The sequence below is a fragment of the Salvelinus alpinus genome, chromosome 23 (assembly GCF_045679555.1).
Source record: "Salvelinus alpinus chromosome 23, SLU_Salpinus.1, whole genome shotgun sequence".
In the NCBI taxonomy this organism is placed as follows: Eukaryota; Metazoa; Chordata; class Actinopteri; order Salmoniformes; family Salmonidae; genus Salvelinus; species Salvelinus alpinus.
Window position 1 is genome coordinate 19,033,152 of NC_092108.1, and position 20,536 is coordinate 19,053,687.

Genomic DNA, 20,536 nt, shown 5'->3' on the forward strand with positions numbered 1-20,536 from the left:
GTAGCAAATTAGCAATTCCATTTTTGTTGACCAAATTCAAAACTCATTGATATCCATACAAAAATTCCTCACCTCATGGGCTTATTTTCGTGGACAGATTTTGGGTTGAGTAAAACCTCTGGCTTCACATTCCTCTCTGATTAGGCTATTAATAAAACACTTAAATAACTGTTTAAATAAGTGCACAACACGAGCCTAAAGTAAACTCATGCAATAACAATGACCCTGCTACACACAACATATTAGTGCTAAGTGGTATAGGAATGTAGATAATTTTATTGCTATCAGTATTACAAAATACATTCACATTTGGTTAGCGTTTTTAGATGCAGCTAAAGATCACAGCTGGCATGTTTCTTCATACAATGCTCATTTGAATCAAGTCATTTTGTGTTTAGACATGTGGTAGCATCTCCCAACTTTTGTAAATCTGAGGCAATAGTTTGGCAAGGTTAATCACATGCAAGCTTATAAATTGGTAAAACTCATAGTACTCAATAAAGAACAATGGTGCAGATCCTCCATAGGAATATGAACACAGAATTATAATGATTTAGTATTCTATGTATAGGAATACCGTGTAATGTACATTACTGCCACTGCAGTAATCCATGTGTCACAGAAGAGTTTGAGGAGTCTCAGAAGCGTCCATGGTGAGGGTAAGAACAAACCGAGGAACCCAGAAAAATGAGGGTACCATCTAGGACAGCCAGGAAAGATATGGGACCTGGGTAAGGAGGAATTTGAAGGAGATGTGGTCTGTCACACTCCCACCTGAAAATAAAGAGAGAGTAAGTTAGAGACTGGTGTACAGGCCTATGTACATTTCAGTTCAGCGTGCAAATAGATTATCTCCCTACCGTCAACATCTTGTATCCCGTAGCCCCTAACCAGGTCAACACGTTTCCTGACAGCAACATCAGGTTATCTTCAAATCAGAAACGGAATGCAAAACAGAACTTCAACTCTGAAAAACATCTGCAAATCAAAAAACAGTTAAGGTGAGAGCCCAGATGTAAAACAAACAAATCTTCAAAAGGATATTTAGCCTGTTTTGTTGTTAAATAAGGCGTTATAATTAACTGAAGAAATACACTCACTGGACAGTTTATTAGGTACACTCATCTAGTACCGAGTCAAGACGCCCTTTGCCTCCCGAACAGCCTGAATTCTTCAGGGCATGGAAACATTGCTCAATTGGTATCAAGGGACCTAATGTGTGCCAGGAAAACATTCCCCACACCATTACACACCCGCCACCAGCCTGTACCGTTGACACAAGGGAATGCCAATTCCTGACTGTTATCAGCATGACGCTACAAGAAACGGGATTCGTTGGACCAGGCAACATTTTTCCACTCCTCAATTGTCCAGTGTTGGTGATCGTGTGCCCACTGGAGCCGCCGCTTCTAGTTTTTAGCTGATAGGAGGGGAACCCGGTGTGGTTGTCTACTGCAAAAGCCCATCCGTGACAAGGCCTGACGAGTTGTGCATTCCCGAGATACTGTTGTATTGTGCTGTTATTTGCCTGTTTGTGGCCTGCATGTTAGCTTGCATGTTTCTTAACATTCTCATTCGACCTCATCAACTAGCCGTTTTCACCTGCAGAACTACCGCTGATTCAAATCAAATTTATTTATAAAGCCCTTCTTACATCAGCTGATATCTCAAAGTGCTGTACAGAAACACAGCCTAAAACTCCAAACAGCAAGCAATGCAGGTGTAGTCCTGAGGCATGGTCCTAGGGCTCAGGTCCTCCGAGAGAGAGAGAGAAAGAGAGAGTTAGAGAGCATACTTAAATTCACACAGGAGAAATACTCCAGATATAACAGACTGGCCCTAGCCCCCCAACACATAAACCACTGCAGCATAAATACTGGAGGCTGAGACAGGAGTGGTCGGGAGACACTGGCCCCATCTGACGATACCCCCGGACAGGGCCAAACAGGCAGGATATAACCCCACCCACTTTGCCAAAGCACAGCCCCCACACCACTAGAGGGATATCTTCAACCACCAACTTACCATCCTGAGACAATACAGAGTATAACCCACAAAGATCTCCGCCACGGCACAACTCAAGGGGGGGCGCCAACCCAGACAGGAAGATCATGTCAATGACTCAACCCACTCAAGTAACGCACCCCTCCTAGGGACGGCATGGAAGAGCACCAGTAAGCCAGTGACTCAGCCCCTGTAATAGGGTTAGAGGCAGAGAATCCCAGTGGAGAGAGGGGAACCGGCCAGGCAGAGAAGGCAAGGGTGGTTCAGTGCTCCAGTGCCTTTCCATTCACCTTCACACTCCTGGGCCGGACTACACTCAGACAGAAAGTAGAGCATTGTATTTGTCTAACCTAGAAGTGACAAAAGCATGGATTACTTTTTCTGCATCATTTTTGGACAGAAAGTTTCTGATTTTTGCAATGTTACGTAGATGCAAAAAAAGTTGTCCTTGAAACAGTCTTGATATGTTTGTCAAAAGAGAGATCAGGGTCCATAGTAACGCCGAGGTCCTTCACAGTTTTATTTGAGACGACTGTACAACCATCAAGATTAATTGTCAGATTCAACAGAAGATCTCTTTGTTTCTTGGGACCTAGAACAAGCATCTCTGTTTTGTCTGAGTTTAAAAGTAGAACATTTTCAGCCATCCACTTCCTTATGTCTGAAACACAGGCAATTTTGGGGCTTCACCATATTTCATCGAAATGTACAGCTGTGTGTCATCCCCATAGCAGTGAAAGTTAACATTATGTTTCCGAATGACATCACCAAGAGGTAAAACATATAGTGAAAACAATAGTGGTCCTAAAACGGAACCTTGAGGAACACCGAAATTTACAGTTGAGGACAAACCATCCACAGAGACAAACTGATATCTTTCCGACAGATAAGATCTAAACCAGGCCAGAACTTGTCCGTGTAGACCAATTTGCGTTTCCAATCTCTCCAAAAGAATGTGATGATCGATGCTATCAAAAGCAACACTAAGGTCTAGGAGCACGAGAACAATGCAGAGCCTCGATCTGACGCCATTAAAAGGTCATTTACCACCTTCACAAGTGCAGTCTCAGTGCTATGATGGGGTCTAAAACCAGACTGAAGCATTTCGTATACATTGCTTTCAGGAAGGCAGTGAGTTGCTGCGCAACAGCTTTTTCTCAAATTTTTGAGAGGAATGGGAGATTCGATATAGGCCGATAGTTCTTTATATTCTCTGGGTCAAGGTTTGGCTTTTTCAAGAGAGGCTTTATTACTGCCACTTTTAGTGAGTTTGATACACATCCGGTGGATAGAGAGCCGTTTATTATGTTCAACATAGGAGGGCCAAGCACAGGAAGCAGCTCTTTCAGTAGTTTAGTTGGAATAGGGTCCAGTATGCAGCTTGAAGGTTTAGAGGCTTGAAGGTTTATTTTCATCATTGTGTCAAGAGATATAGTACTAAAACACTTGAGTGTCACCCTTGATCCTAGGTCCTGGCAGAGGACCGAGGATGTTTTTGGTTTATCGCACCATTCTCAGTAAACCCTAGACACTGTTGTGCGTGAAAAGCCCAGGAGGCCAGCTGTTTCTGAGATGCTGGGACCAGCGCGCCTGACCTGATGATCATACCACGCTCAAAGTTGCTCAGGTCACTAGTTTTGCCCATTCTAATGTTTAATCGAACAGTAACTGAATGCCTTGATGCTTGTGTGCCTTCTTTATATAGCAAGCCATGACCACGTGACTCACTGTCTGTAGGAGCTAACCATTTTTGTGAACGGGGTGGTGTACCTAATAAACTGGCCACTGAGTGTATAACGGTGCATGACCATGTACATGCTGTAGTATAATGTAAATGTAATGTACCTTTCGCCAGCTCCACAATGCACTTCCCACTCAGCTCTGTGGTGTCTTCATTGGCAAAGATGTCTCTGAATTGAGAGAAATGGGGTAATGCCTTTATCACAAAGTCACTACAGTGAAATAATAAGAACTAGTAAAGCCTATGAAAATATATAATTCAGAAAATCATGAAGAAAACAGCATCAGTCTTTCAAACTCATATTGAAGAGCAATACTGTCAAATGGTTTATCATCTACCTTAGGATCAATACCTGGTGGAGAATCCTTCTCAATGATGATGAGTTGAGACACCAACTCTGTCTGAACTACTCAAGGCCATAGACTGACAGAGGCCACTCCCCTTCTCCTCAGCTCAATGGCTGTGTCTGCAGCTAGCCTGTCACACTGAAGAGGATAGGATACGAATATCATAGCCCAAAAAAAAGCATGGAGGGTTTGGTAAACTTGTTTAAAGTTGAGCAAGGGGTCAAGATGGCGGCATGACGCTTCCCACCATTAGCTCTGACAAATTGAAAACCCTAGTCATTGGCGACTCCATTACCCGCAGTATTAGACTTAAAACGAATCACCCAGCGATCATACACTGTTTACCAGGGGGCAGGGCTACCGACGTTAAGGCTAATCTGAAGATGGTGCTGGCTAAAGCTAAAACTGGCGAGTGTAGAGAGTATAGAGATATTGTTATCCACGTCGGCACCAACGATGTTAGGATGAAACAGTCAGAGGTCACCAAGCGCAACATAGCTTCAGCGTGTAAATCAGCTAGAAAGATGTCGGCATCGAGTAATTGTCTCTGGCCCCCTCCCAGTTAGGGGGAGTGATGAGCTCTACAGCAGAGTCTCACAACTCAATCGCTGGTTGAAAACTATTTTCTGCCCCTCCCAAAAGATAGAATTTGTAGATAATTGGCCCTCTTTCTGGGACTCACCCACAAACAGGACCAAGCCTGACCTGCTGAGGAGTGACGGACTCCATCCTAGCTGGAGGGGTGCTCTCATCTTATCTACCAACATAGACAGGGCTCTAACCCCTCTAGCTCCACAATGAAATAAGGTGCAGGCCAGGCAGCAGGCTGTTAGCCAGCCTGCCAGCTTAGTGGAGTCTGCCACTAGCATAGTCAGTGTAGTCAGCTCAGCTATCCCCATTGAGACTGTGTTTGTGCCTCGACCTAGGTTGGGCAAAACTAAACATGGCGGTGTTCGCCTTAGCAATCACACTAGGATAAAGACCTCCTCCATTTCTGCCATTATTGAAAGAGATCGTGATACCTCACATCTCAAAATAGGGCTACTTAATGTTAGATCCCTCACTTCAAAGGCAGTTATAGTCAATGAACTAATCACTGATCATAATCTTGATCTGATTGGCCTGACTGAAACATGGCTTAAGCCTGATGAATTTACTGTGTTAAATAAGGCCTCACCTCCTGGTTACACTAGTGACCATATCCCCCGTGCATCCAGCAAAGGCGGAGGTGTTGCTAACATTTTCGATAGCAAATTTTAATTTACAAAAAAAAAAATGACGTTTTCGTCTTTTGAGCTTCTAGTCATGAAATCTATGCAGCCTACTCAATCACTTTTTATAGCTACTGTTTACAGGCCTCCATATACAGCGTTCCTCACTGAGTTCCTTGTAGTCATAGCAGATAATATTCTGGTTTTTGGTGATTTTAATATTCATATGGAAAAGTCCACAGACCCACTCCAAAAGGCTTTTGGAGCCATCATCGACTCAGTGGGTTTTGTCCAACATGTCTCTGGACCTACTCACTGCCACAGTCATACTCTGGACCTAGTTTTGTCCCATGGAATAAATGTTGTAGATCTTAATGTTTTTCCTCATAATCCTGGACTATCGGACCACCATTTTATTACGTTTGCAATCGCAACAAATAATCTGCTCAGACCGCAACCAAGGAGCATCAAAAGTTGTGCTATAAATTCTCAGACAACACAAAGATTCCTTGATGCCCTTCTAGACTCCTTCTGCCTACCCAAGGACGTCAGAGGACAAAAATCAGTTAACCACCTAACTGAGGAACTCAATTTAACCTTGCGCAATACCCTAGATGCAGTTGCACCCCTAAAAACTAAAAACATTTGTCATAAGAAACTAGCTCCCTGGTATACAGAAAATACCCGAGCTCTGAAGCAAGCTTCTAGAAAATTGGAACGGAAATGGCGCCACACCAAACTGGAAGTCTTACGACTAGCTTGGAAAGACAGTACTGTGCAGTATCGAAGAGCCCTCACTGCTGCTCGATCATCCTACTTTTCCAACTTAATTGAGGAAAATAAGAACAATCCAAAATTTATTTTTGATACTGTTGCAAAGCTAACTAAAAAGCAGCATTCCCCAAGTGAGGATGGCTTTCACTTCAGCAGTAATAAATTCATGAACTTCTTTGAGGAAAAGATCATGATCATTAGAAAGCAAATTACGGACTCCTCTTTAAATCTGCGTATTCCTCCAATGCTTAGCTGTCCTGAGTCTTCACAACTCTGCCAGGACCTAGGATCAAGAGAGACACTTAAGTGTACTATATCTCTTGACACAATGATGAAAATAATCATGGCCTCTAAACCTTCAAGCTGCATACTGGATCCTATTCCAACTAAACTACTGAAAGAGCTGCTTCATGTGCTTGGCCCTCCTATGTTGAACATAATAAACGTCTCTCTATCCACCGGATGTGTACCAAACTCACTAAAAGGGGCAGTAATAAAGCCTCTCTTGAAAAAGCCAAACCTTGACCCAGAAAATATAAAAAACTATCGGCCTATATCGAATCTTCCATTCCTCTCAAAAATGTTAGAAAAACCTGTTGCGCAGCAACTCACTGCCTTCCTGAAGACAAGCAATGTATACGAAATGCTTCAGTCTGGTTTTAGACCCCATCATAGCACTGAGACTGCACTTGTGAAGGTGGTAAATTACCTTTTAATGGCGTCAGACCGAGGCTCTGCATCTGTCCTCGTGCTACTAGACCTTAGTGCTGCCTTTGATACCATCGATCACCACATTCTTTTGGAGAGACTGGAAACCCAAATTGGTCTACACGGACAAGTTCTGGCCTGGTTTAGATATTATCTGTCGGAAAGATATCAGTTTGTCTCTGTGAATGGTTTGTCCTCTGACAAATCAACTGTACATTTCGGTGTTCCTCAAGGTTCCGTTTTAGGACCACTATTGTTTTCACTATATATTTTACCTCTTGGGGATGTCATTCGAAAACATAATGTTAACTTTCACTGCTATGCGGATGACACACAGCTGTACATTTCAATGAAACATGGTGAAGCCCCAAAATTGCCCTCGCTAGAAGCCTGTGTTTCAGACATAAGGAAGTGGATGGCTGAAAACGTTCTACTTTTAAACTCGGACAAAACAGAGATGCTTGTTCTAGGTCCCAAGAAACAAAGAGATCTTCTGTTAAATCTGACAATTAATCTTGAAGGTTGTAAAGTCGTCTCAAATAAAACTGTGAAGGACCTCGGCGTTACCCTGGACCCTGATCTCTCTTTTGACGAACATATCAAGACTGTTTCAAGGACAGCTTTTTTCCATCTACGTAACATTGCAAAAATCAGAAATGTTCTGTCCAAAAATGATGCAGAAAAATTAATCCATGCTTTTGTTACTTCTAGGTTAGACTACTGCAATGCTCTACTTTCCGGCTACCCGGATAACGCACTAAATAAACTTCAGTTAGTGCTAAATACGGCTGCTAGAATCCTGACAAGAACCAAGAAATTTGATCATATTACTCCAGTGCTAGCTTCCCTACACTGGCTTCCTGTTAAGGCAAGGGCTGATTTCAAGGTTTTACTGTTAACCTATAAAGCGTTACATGGGCTTGCTCCTACCTATCTTTCCGAGTTGGTCCCGCCGTACATACCTACACGTACGCTACGGTCACAAGACGCAGGCCTCCTAATTGTCCCTAGAATTTCTAAGCAAACAGCTTAGATGGAATAGTCTGCCTACCCATGTGAGAGACGCAGACTCGGTCTCAACCTTTAAGTCTTTACTGAAGACTTATCTCTTCAGTAGGCCATATGATTGAGTGTAGTCTGGCCCAGGAGTGTGAAGGTGAACGGTAAGGCTCTGGAGCAACGAACCGCCCTTGCTGTCTCTGCCTGGCCGGTTCCCCTCTCTCCACTGGGATTCTCTGCCTCTAACCCTATTACAGGGGCTGAGTCACTGGCTTACTGGTGCTCTTTCATGCCGTCCCTAGGAGGGGTGCGTCACTTGAGTGGGTTGAGTTACTGACGTGATCTTCCTGTCTGGGTTGGCGACCCCCCTTGGTTTGTGCTGTGGTGGAGTCTTTGTGGGCTATACTCTGCCTTGTCTCAGGATTGTAAGTTGGTGGTTGAAGGTATCCCTCTAGTGGTGCGGGGGCTGTGCTTTGGCAAAGTGGGTGGGGTTATATCCTTCCTCTTTGGCCCTGTCCGGGGGTATCATCGGATGGGGCCACAGTTTCTCCTGACCCCTCCTGTCTCAGCCTCCAGTATTTATCCTGCAGTAGTTTATGTGTCGGGGGGCTAGGGTCAGTTGATTATATCTGGAGTACTTCTCCTGTCTTATCCGGTGTCCTGTGTGAATTTAAGTATGCTCTCTCTAATTCTCTCCTTCTCTCTTTCTTTCTCTCTCTCGGAGGACCTGAGCCCTAGGACCATGCGTCAGGACTACCGGGCATGATGACTCCTTGCTGTCCCCAGTCCACCTGGCCTTGCTGCTGTTCCAGTTTCAACTGTTCTGCCTTCGGCTATGGAACCCTGACCTGTCCACCGGACGTGCTACCTGTCCCAGACCTGCTGTTTTGAACTCTCTAGAGACCGCAGGAGCGGTAGAGATACTCTTAATGATCGGCTATGAAAAGCCAACTGACATTTACTCCTGAGGTGCTGACTTTCTACACCCTCGATAACTACTGTGATTATTATTATTTGACCATGCGAACACTGTCAGTATCGTTAACCTGAAGAAAGCGATTGATTTCAATGCTGATGAAGTAAAAACTGAAGCAGCAGAACGCAACATTGAAAATTCGGGTTGCAAAGCAGGAGAAGAAACTCCCTGAAATGGAGTCAAAGGTAAACAAGAATGACCGGTATGGTCGGAGGTGGAATCTTCGAATTTATGCAATAGCAGAAAAATCTGCCGAGAACATCAAAGCAAGAGTGAAGGACAAAAGAAGCTCGGAATCGTCTGTGGCGGATGATTGACAGAAGAAGGAAGGGAAAAGTGCATACTTTGCGGGAGCCAAGGCTTTTGCTAATGGAAGGGAAATTCACGCTGATGCCTAGCTTGTTGACTGCTGGATTTATCAAGTGAGTTGTACAGGACTGAGTTTTATTTGCATCTGATAAAACTTTATATTTTTTGAGGAAAGAGCATTGTTTGTGTGAGCCAAGCTTTTTATATATATATATTTTTGTTTTATGGCAGGGAAATTCGCACTGACAATGTTATCTTGATGGCTATTCGTTTTACCAATATATGGTACAATGTTATTTGCAATCGTATAAAAAAATATATATATATAATTTAGGTCAACCACTTGCGTGGTGCATAGGACTGTTTTTATTTGCAACTAGTAAGAACTTTTCTTTTTGTGAGAACCCGATTCATGTGAAAACAAGTTTAATGTTCTTCATATAGTCACTGTGATAGTAAATGTCCATTTTGTTTTTTCTATTAATACCAGGGGACTCCGTAATATTTTGAAAAGGAAATATTTTTTTGTATTGTAAGGGTAAGAGTGCCGACTTTTATTTCATTCAATAAAGTCATGCCTGTCCCACAGATACTGCATTTTGGAAGTGTCGGATGGGGGAATGCTATTTGGTTTTCATTTGGTACTAATCGGTCAGCAGGTGTCGCTATTTTAAAAGGCAACTTTAAGGGTAATATATTGAGTCATGAAGCAGATAATACAGGGAGATGGATTATACTATTGGTAGATGTCAACCACATTCAATTCATTGTTGAAAATACGTATGCTTCCAATAACAAGTCAAGTAACTGTATTTTATTTAGAGACATTGAGAGGAAAATAAGTAAAATTGTCTAAATTTCCATTGGCCAAAGTAATTTGGGGTGGAGATTTTAATACAGTATTACATGATAATCTAGATAGATGGCCTCCTAAGGATAGCAATTATGTTTGTGAGATAAGGAACATATGTCTAAGGTTAGGTGTTCTAGGTATTTGGAAACATAAGAACCTAGATATTATGTTTACATGGAGTACCAAAGATTTATCTATACAATCCCGTATTGATTTCTGGCTGATATCTGAAGAAATGGCTGACAAGGTTGATACAGTCTCGATTGACCACAAAGGGATCACAATAAAGATAAATATGCATGTTTTGTCAACAAAAAAAGTTAATAAATGTTACTGTAAAATGAAGTATTTAAGAAGGAAGTAGCAGGAATTATTGATAAATACTGGAATTGTGCCTGTGTTATGGATATGTTTGGAAGTTACTGGGAGCTAATGGAATTTGATATAAGGCTTTTGGCTATTTCAATGGGGAAAGAAATTGCTCGTGCCAAGAGAGAGAGAGAATATGACATCATAAAGGGAATAATGGATCATACTAAAAAAACTGAACTAACTAATCAGGAATTACTGGAGCTATCATCATTGCAAATACAGTTAGACTGTATCTACGAGGAAAAGGCCCGGGGAGCGTTTGTAAGATCAAGACGAAAATGGATGGAAGAGTGAGAGAAAAAGACAAAATATTTCTTTAATTTAGAAAAAAGGGCAGGTGAAAAGACTTCCATATGTAAATGAATGATTAATAATACTCCCAATGAAAATCCAAAAGAAGTCTCTCAGCATGTTGTCCAGTTTTATCAGAATCTGTATACACCAGTCCAGTCAACTTCCAATATGGATCTTTTCTTAGACAATGTAGCAAACATTGTTAAGAAGATAGATAATGATTTCAGGGATTTTTGTGATGATGAGTTATCTGAAATTGAGATAAAAGACTGTATTAAAAGCCTTAAGGACAATAGGTCCCCTGGAAATGATGGTTTAATAAGCAATTTTTCTAAAGCATTCAATGATAAATTGATTCCTTTCATTCTTGCTATGTTCCAAGAATCAATAGAAAAAGGGGAGTTACCGGCTTCCTTAAAGCAAGGTGTAATTACTTTGATTCCCAAACCTAATAAGGATAGTCTTTATATTGACAACTGGAGACTCATTAGCCTGTTGAATAATGATGGGAAATGATTTGCTCTTGTATTTGCTAAGAGGTTGGTAAATATGAAGGTAAATATGATGAAGAACAATCTTGTTTTATGCATGGTCGACACGTTAGTAATAATATCAGGTTGATCTTAGATATGATTGACTATAATGACCTCATCCTTGATGATAGTTTTCTTATGTTTGTTTTTTATAAAGCTTTTGTGTCACGCCCTGACCTTAGAGAGCCTTTTTATGTCTCTATTTGGTTTGGTCAGGGTGTGATTTGGGTGGGCATTCTATGTTCTATATTTCTAGGTTTTGTGTTTCTATGTTTTGGCCGGGTATGGTTCTCAATCAGGGACAGCTGTCTATCGTTGTCTCTGATTGGGAATCATACTTAGGCAGCCTGTTTTGCCACCTTAAGTTGTGGGATGTTGTTTTTTGTTAGCTCTGTGTAGCCTTCAGAACGTGACGTTTGGTGTTCGGATCTAATAAAGAAGCATGAACACGTACCACGGTGCACCTTGGTCTCATCCTTCTGACGAGTGTTACATTTTGACACTGTAGAAAATGAGTTTATGTTCAAAGCAATATGTTTCTTTGGGATTTGGTGACTTTTTTTTTAAAGCAGTCCAAACTTTATATAGTGGTTGTACTAGCTCTGTAAAATTAGCTCACGGGACATCCCGAAAGATTTGGTATTGGCCGTGGCATTAGGCAGGGCTGCCCAATTAGTCAATTTTTATTTTCATTGGTTACTCAAATTATGGCTCTTCATATCAAGAAAGGGAATTTTCAAGGTGTTTCAGCACTTGGCAATGAATTTAAACTATGTCAAATGGCTGATACCACCATATTTTTGAGAGACAGAAATTAGGTTTCAAAAGCAGTTTCCTGTATTGAAGATTTTTCCCAAGTTCATGCTCGGGTTTGAAAATTAATATCAATAAGTCAGTCTTATTTCCACTCAAGGATTGTGTTTTACAGGAAGTATATGGTATCCCAATTAAAGATAAGGTTACTTATCTTGGAATTGTTATATGCGAGGATGAAAAACAAAGGAGTGAATTAAACTTTAACCCTATTATTGAGAAAACAAAGAAATCGAACCTCTGGTTGCTGAGAGATTTTTCGTTATACGGTCAGGTTTTATTGTCCAAAGCTGAAGGGTTATCCAAATTGGTTTATGTCTTGTTATCACTTGAATTATCCCCTAAAATTGTAAAGTACTTAGATAAGATTCTTTATAATTTTATTTGGAGGAACAAGCCTCACTATCTACGGAAAGATATTCTCACTAATACCCAATAACAAGGAGGTCTTGAGGTTTTAGATTTCAATACTCTAAATAATACTTTGAAAATAAATTGGATTCTGAAGTATATTAAGAACCAGAACAGTATTTGGAATGTCTTCCCTAAGTATTTATTTGACTCTGTTGGTGGTTTAGAATTTTTGCTTCGATGTCATTTTGATGTTGATAAAATACAGTAAAATTGGCAGGCAATTTTATGTTGGATGTTAGCGTATAAATACAATTTTTCCCCTCACAGATACTTTATATGGAACAACAAAGATACACGATTTAAAAATAAGTCTCTTTTTTTTCATAACTGGTTTGAGAATAAAATTATTTTGGTTGGTCAGTTACTGAATGAGGATGGATATCTACTCTCATATGGGGAATTTCTTGATAAATTTAAAATTCCAATAACCCCAAAAGAATATGCAATTGTTTTTGATGCGATTCCAAGGGAGGTTGTATCTCTTTTAAATTCCTCTGTGGTTGATGTAAGTAACATAGATTTACATGAAAATATATGAATTGGCAATAGTAACATCAACGATTAAATGTAGTAATAAACAGATTAGGAATATTGTTTGTGATGCTACAATTCCCTCCGCAAGATTATTTTGGTCAAATATCTATGGTGATATACAATGGGGGAATGCATGGAAAATTGCTAACAAATATTGTATCAGTAACAAGGTAAAGGAAGTTTCATTTAAAATGTTACAAAGAATTTATCCTGTGAAACATGTTTTGGAAAGATTCAAGCTGAATATTGACTATAAATGTGATTTCTATGGAATGGCGAAGGAGACCATTTTGCATTTGTTTTTTGCCTGTATTTATAGTAGAATTTCTTGGATTGACATACAGAATTTTGTTACAAAAAAATAATAGGACGGTTGTACTATTTAATGGTTTTGATATGATTTATTTCAGAAATTCTGACATAGATAAAGATGTAGTATATTTAATTAATCTGCTAATAATACTAGGTACATTTCATATTCACAAATGCAAATGGTCTAATTCAAAAGCTAACTTTTTTCACTTTATATTTAAAAAAAAGTGTACTCTGGGCCTGAAAGGCCCCATAATTCAATTCGCGATGATTGTACATCCGCTAAGAAAAGTCTGCCAAAACTTAAAACCTCAATGTCAATATGGAGTCAAACGAAAGTAAATAAGTTAGAAATTGTGCTACTAATGCACAAACACGTCTCGTAAAAGTAATGATGTTTTTGTTTGGTTAGCGTTTGGAAATTGTAGAAATAAAAATGTTTCCTTCTTCAGAAGTAGTTAGGCAGGCTAACGTTAACTACCTAATTAATTTGCTAGATATCATACATATATTAATCATTATATAGTTAATATAAGTAGACATGCAATCATAATTGACTGTAGTGCATATACCGGTGGCTGAAAAAACAATCGTCGCGGGACGAGCGAGTGACGAATTTCCGGGCAAGGGCGGTCCATTTAAAATTAATTTTCTCCTCCCTCGCCCATTTTTAAATTAACAACAAATCAATACAAATAGTACATGCAGAACAAAAGTGTATATATAAAGAATATATAAAGGACATTTGGGCTCCGTTCTTCTGTATTTTATTCCTCTTGTGTTACTATTTTACGGCTCACGGCAGTCTTTGTTCAGTTAATTCGGCATGAAGCATTCAAAACAGGACGTTTAAAACTTCTTGTGAATAGGGGGGCGCTGTTTTCACTTTGGAAAAAATCGTGCCCAAATTAAACGGCCTCGTACTCTGTTCTAGATCATACAATATGCATATTATTATTACTATTGGATAGAAAACACTCTGAAGTTTCTAAAACTGTTTGAATTATATCTGTGAGTAAAACAGAACTCATTTGGCAGCAAACTTCCATACAGGAAGTGAAGAATCTGAAAACGAGGCTCTATGTCAGGGCCTGCCTATTCAACTGGCTTTTATTTATCGATCTGTATGCACTTCATACGCCTTCCACTAGATGTCAACAGGCAGTAGAAGGTTGAATGGGGTGTCTAGCTTGATGTGAGGCCGAATAAGAGCTTTTGGAGTGGCAGGTCCGGTCTTTTGTCAGTTTTCGACGGCGCGCTGGGGAACCTCACATTGTCTTCTGAAAAGCGTTCGGTATACACTACGAATTGCTCCGGCTCTCATTTTATTTGATACATATGATAATAACATCATAAAGATGGATTTTCAACCGAGTTTGACCAGTTTATTCAAAGTTTATTGGGAATTTTGGAATTTTTCGTTCCATGCGCCAAGAGATGAAGGACACGTGCACTCCACAATGCTAGCCAAAGTTGCTAATTCGACAGAAGAAATGGACATTCTAAAACCAAACAACGATTTATTCTGGACCTAGGACTCCTTGCACAACATTCTGATGGAAGATCAGCAAAAGTAAGACAACATTTATGATGTTATTTCGTATTTCTGTGTAATATGTTGACTCCAACACGGTGGAGAATAGGTGAGCGCTGTCTCACAATAATGCATGCTGTATGTTGTGGTAAAGTTATTTTAAAAAATCTAACACAGCGGTTGCATTAAGAACCAGTGTATCTTTCATTTGCCATACAACAAGTATTTTTATGTAAAGTTTATGATGAGTTATTTGGTTAGATTAGGTGAGTGTCTAAAATATCTCCGGACATTCTGGTGAATTGTTGCTACGTATTCACAATGTATAACCACGATTTGCAGCTCTAAATATGCACATTTTCGAACAAAACATAAATGTATTGGAAACATGATGTTATAATATAAGACTGTCATCTGATGAAGTTGTCCAAAGGTTAGTGATTAATTTTATATCTATTGCTGGTTTTTGCGAAAGCTATGTTGGCGGTGAATAAATGTTTTTTTGTGTTTGGCTATTGTGGTAAGCTAATATAATTCTATATTGTGTTTTCGCTGTAAAACACTTAAAAAATCGGAAATATTGTCTGGATTCACAAGATGTTTATCTTTCATTTGCTATACACCATGTATTTTTCATATGTTTTATGATGAGTATTTATGTATTTCACGTTGCTCTCTGTAATTATTCTGGCTGCTTTGGTGCTATTTGTGATGGTGGCTGCAATGTAAAACCAGGATTTGTAGCTATACATATGCACATTTTCGAACAAAACATAAATTTATTGTATAACATGATGTTATAAGACTGTCATCTGATGAAGTTGTTCAAGGTTAGTGATTAATTTTATCTCTATTTGTGGGTTTTGTGAAAGCTACCTATGCGGTGGAAACATGGTGAAAACATGCCGTTGTGTGTTTGGCTATTGTGGTTAGCTAATATAAATACATATTGTGTTTTCGCTGTAAAACATTTTAAAAATCAGAAATGATGGCTGGATTCACAAGATGTTTATCTTTCATTTGCTGTATTGGACTTGTGATTTCGTGAAATTATATTATATGATATCCCTGTTCCTGTCCCGAGAAGCGGTAGAGGTTTTAAGCGGTTGTCTTGCTCTTTACTGTAATCAGAAGGCTAATTTCAATTCTATGCATGCAAGACTCTCTTGGCTAAAAGTAGAGTGACTGACTACATCACTTTTTGTTTATAGAAGAAGCATTAATGTGTTCAATTCCAAGTCGTTTGCATAGTCAACTTACACACACACACTGACACACTTTAATTACATGTAGTTCTGTCCTTAATACGTTGTTATTGTCTATTCATGTTCTGTATTATGTCAAGAAGACCTCAGGAAGAGTAGTAAAAAACATTTAGTCACTGTCACTAGCCGGCTACCATCCGGTTACTACCATGCACTTTAGAGGCTACTGCCTTATGTTCATAGTCATGGAACACTGGTCACTTTAATAAAGTTTACATACTGTTTTACCCACTTCATATGTATATACTGTGTTCTAGTCAAGGCCTAACCTATTTATCTATTGCTGTACATAGACTATTCTTCAGATATTGTAACGGCAGCCTTCCTCCTCTTCACGAGAAGAGGAGGTGTAGCAGGGATCGGACCAACACGCAGCGTAGCCAGTGCTCAACATGTTTAATTAAACGATAAACAGTGAACACTTACAAATACAAAATGTGGCAAACCGATACAGCCCTATCTGGTGCAGAGAAAACACAAAGACAGGAAACAACCACCCACAAACCCCAACACAAAACAAGCCACCTATATATGATTCCCAATCAGAGACAACACAAAACACCTGCCTCTGATTGAGAACCATATTAGGCCAAACATAGAAACAGACAAACTAGACACACAACATAGAATGCCCACCCAGCTCACGTCCTGACCAACACTAAAACAAGCAAAACACACAAGAACTATGGTCAGAACGTGACAGATATACTACTTATTCTATCCATACACTGTCCATATTGTCTACATCCCATCACACACACACACACATACATACATACACACATATATATACATATATAGTTGAAGTCGGAAGTTTACATACACTTAGGTTAAAGTCATTAAAACTAGTTTTTCAACCACTCCACAAAGATATTGTTAACAAACTATAGTTTTGGCAAGTCAGTTAGGACATCTACTTTGTGCATGACACAAGTAATTTTTCCAACAATTGTTTACAGACAGATTATGTCACTTATCACTTACACTGTGTCACAATTCCAGTGGGTCAGACGTTTACATACACTAAGTTGACTTTGCCTTTAAACAGCTTGGAAAATTCCAGAAAATTATGTCATGGCTTTAGAAGCTTCTGATAGGCTAATTGACATAATTTCAGGCAATTGGAGGTGTACCTGTGGATGTATTTCAAGGCCTACCTTCAAACTCAGTGCCTCTTTGCTTGACATCATGGGAAAATCAAAAGAAATCAGCCAAGACCTCAGAAAAGAAAATTGTAGACCTCCACAAGTCTGGTTAATCCTTGGGAGCAATTTCCAAACGTTTGAAGGTACCACGTTCATCTGTACAAACAATAGTATGCAAGTATAAACACCATGGGACCACGCAGCCGTCATACCGCTCAGGAAGGAGACATGTTCTGTATCCTAGAGATGAACTTATTTTGGTGCGAAAAGTGCAAATCAATCCCAGAACAACAGAAAAGGACCTTGTGAAGATGCTGGGGGAAACAGGTACAAAAGTATCTATATCCACAGTAAAACGAGTCCTATATCGACATAACCTGAAAGGCCACTCAGCAAGGAAGAAGCCACTGCTCCAAAACCTCCATAAAAAAGCCAGACTACGGTTTGCAACTGCACATGGGGACAAAGATCGTACTTTCTGAAGAAATGTCCTCTGGTCTGATAAAACACAAATAGAACTGTTTGGCCATAATGACCATTGTTATGTTTGGAGGAAAAAGGGGGATGCTTGCAAGCCGAAGAACACCATCCCAACCGTGAATCACGGGGGTGGCAGCATCATGTTGTGGGGGTGCTTTGCTGCAGGAGGGACTGGTGCACTTCACAAAATAGATGGCATCATGAGGCAGGAAAATTATGTGGATATATTGAAGCAACATCTCAAGACATCAGTCAGGAAGTTAAAGCTTGGTCAGAAATTGGTCTTCCAAATGGAGTATGGCCCCAAGCATACTTCCAAAGTTGTGGCATAATGGCTTAAGGACAACATAGTCAAGGTATTGGAGTGGCCATCACAAAGCCCTGACCTCAATCCTGTAGAACATTTGTGGGCAGAACTGAAAAAGTGTTTGCGAGCAAGGAGGCCTACAAACCTGACTCAGTTACACCAGCTCTGTCAGGAGGAATGGGCCAAAATTCCCCCAACTTATTGTGGGAGGCTTGTGGAAGGCTACCTGAAACGTATGACCCAAGTTAAACAATTTAAAGGCAATGCTACCATATACTAATTGAGTGTATGTAAACTTCTGACCCACTGGGAATGTGATGAAAGAAATAAAAGCTGAAATAAATCATTCTCTCTACTATTATTCTGACCTTTTCACATTCTTAAAATAAAGTGGTGATCCTAACTGACCTAAGACAGGGAATTTTTACTATGATTAAATGTCAGGAATTGTGAAAAACTGAGTTTAACTGTATTTGGCTAAGGTGCATGTAAACTTCCGACTTCAACTGTGTATATATTTATTTATTTATTTATACTCCAGACTCTGACATTGCTCGTCCTAATATTTCTATAATTCTTAATTCCATTCTTTGACTTAGTAAATTTGTGTGTGTTGTTGTGTATTGTTACACAGTACTGCACTGTTGGAGCTAGAAACACAAACATTTTGTTTCACCCGCAATAACATCTGCTAAATATGTGTATGCGACCAATAAAATTTGATGTATTTTGATTTGAATGGTCTGTGTTACCACCTTATTAATAGGCCTACAGCGAGCAGTAGGATGCTTTGATCAGTTGATTGACAGGTGTAGGCTGTAGGACGATACAATTTCCTCTAGTGTGGATGCTTACAAACACAGGCTGGTGATAATGGCTAGAGTGGTGTAGGTGGAATGGTATCAAATACATCATGATGCTGTTCCATTTCCGCCGTTCCTGACATTATTATGAGCTGTTCTCCCCTCAGCAGCCTCCTTAATTTGCCTCCCCTGTCTCCTTCAGGATTCTTTAAGTAGACATCTGAGTTTGAAAATGTATTGCTTCAGGTTTTTTTCACAGCATAGACAGATAGTGCTGTTGGAATAGACTAGATAGCATTGTTTTGTTCCCCTTATTAATATTTAGTATAGACTCCCCAGTATTTAGTATAGGATCCCGAATCTTCCTGGGGTCCAAACAGGGTTAAAACAATTACATCACAGCAAAACACAACAGCCTACATCACGTGTCAAACTCGTTCCACGGAGGGCCGAGTCTCTACGGGTTTTCGCTTCTCCCTTGTACATGATCGATGAATTAAGGTCACTAATTAGTAAGGAACTCCCCTCACCTGGATGTCTTTAATTGAAAGGAAAAAACAAAAACCAGCAGACACAAAGCCCTCCATGGAATTGGTTTGACACCACTGGCCTACATCCTAAACAAAACAATACATCATACTAGAAATGAATTCATTATTAATCTATTAGTAAACATTTACAATATCAAGTCCACAATACCACAACACTACAATAAGTGTTGTGAGCAAGGCTTACCCATGGCAGTGGCTCAACTAGCCATAGGCTACTCCACAGTATAAGTGACCAACATTTCTTCATTCAGTTTCCAAACTGATTTGATCTGGTGTTTACACTGAGTTGTTAGTAGAGTGAGAGAACACGTACTGTAGTAAACTGAAATGAACTTTTTTGTTGTTTATACCTGTAACGGTGATAATAGTGGACTTGTTAATATTTCCGTCACTGAGCAGCACTGGGTTAGCTGTAGGGTATTACTCTTGTAGCTGTTTAGAGGCTACGTGCCTTGACTACACTGGTTATCTACTGTTTATCATGGCAAATAAGGGTGTTGGCCGCATGATACACACAAATTTAGCTGGTATTGGATCTGCCTTTTTCTGCAGTATTCTTCTTGTGCAAGACATTTATGACAGTGCATCATATTCATGATCATCTGAACATTTCACCTTTTGATGTCAATCCAGGGTCACAGTTGGAAAGAATTGCTTTGTAAGTCTTACTTCTCCATATTTCTGTTGAAAAGGTCATACAAGTGTTAGTGGGCTGTGTTCCTCTATAACCTATGCATAATCTTCATAATCATCTAAACTTTTCGCCATTTTATGTCAATCCAGTGTCACAGTTTGTCAATTTTGTATCTCCATAATATCACCCTGACTCCAGCAAAAGCAATCTTATCTAAGCCATTAATTATTTGAATCTCTCTACTACCAATCATACTTCTGTGAAAACAGATCCAACTATACTGAATAAAAATATAAATGCAACATGCAACAACTTCAAAGATTTTACTGAGTTACAGATCATATAAGGAAATCAGTGAATTGAAATATATTTATTAGGCCCTAATCTTTGGATTTCACATGACTGGGAATACAGATATGCACAGATACTTTAAAATAAAGGTAGGGGTCTGGATCAGAAAACCAGTCAGTATCTGGTGTGACTGCCATTTGCCTCATGCAGCGCAACACATCTCCTTCACATAGAGTTAATCAGGCTGTAGATTGTGGCCTGTTGAATGTTGTCCCACTCCTCTTCAATGGCTGTGTGAAGTTGCTGGATATTGGCGGGAAATGGAAAACTCT

The 20,536-nt window shown here is 39.7% G+C and overlaps 1 long non-coding RNA gene across 2 annotated transcripts; it reads right to left on the reverse strand.

The window, feature by feature from the left end:
• Positions 1 to 242: 242 nt before the first annotated feature.
• On the reverse strand, positions 243 to 19,688 carry LOC139550417 (uncharacterized). Of its 2 annotated transcripts, none has more exons than XR_011670030.1 (4): positions 19,464 to 19,688; positions 3,850 to 3,914; positions 861 to 978; positions 243 to 774 (listed from the first exon to the last, which is right to left on the reverse strand). It is a non-coding gene; the product is annotated as an uncharacterized lncRNA (long non-coding RNA). The 2 variants fall into 2 exon arrangements; XR_011670031.1 differs by lacking the exon at positions 19,464 to 19,688 and adding an exon at positions 4,084 to 4,245.
• Between the last annotated feature and the right edge of the window lie 848 nt (positions 19,689 to 20,536).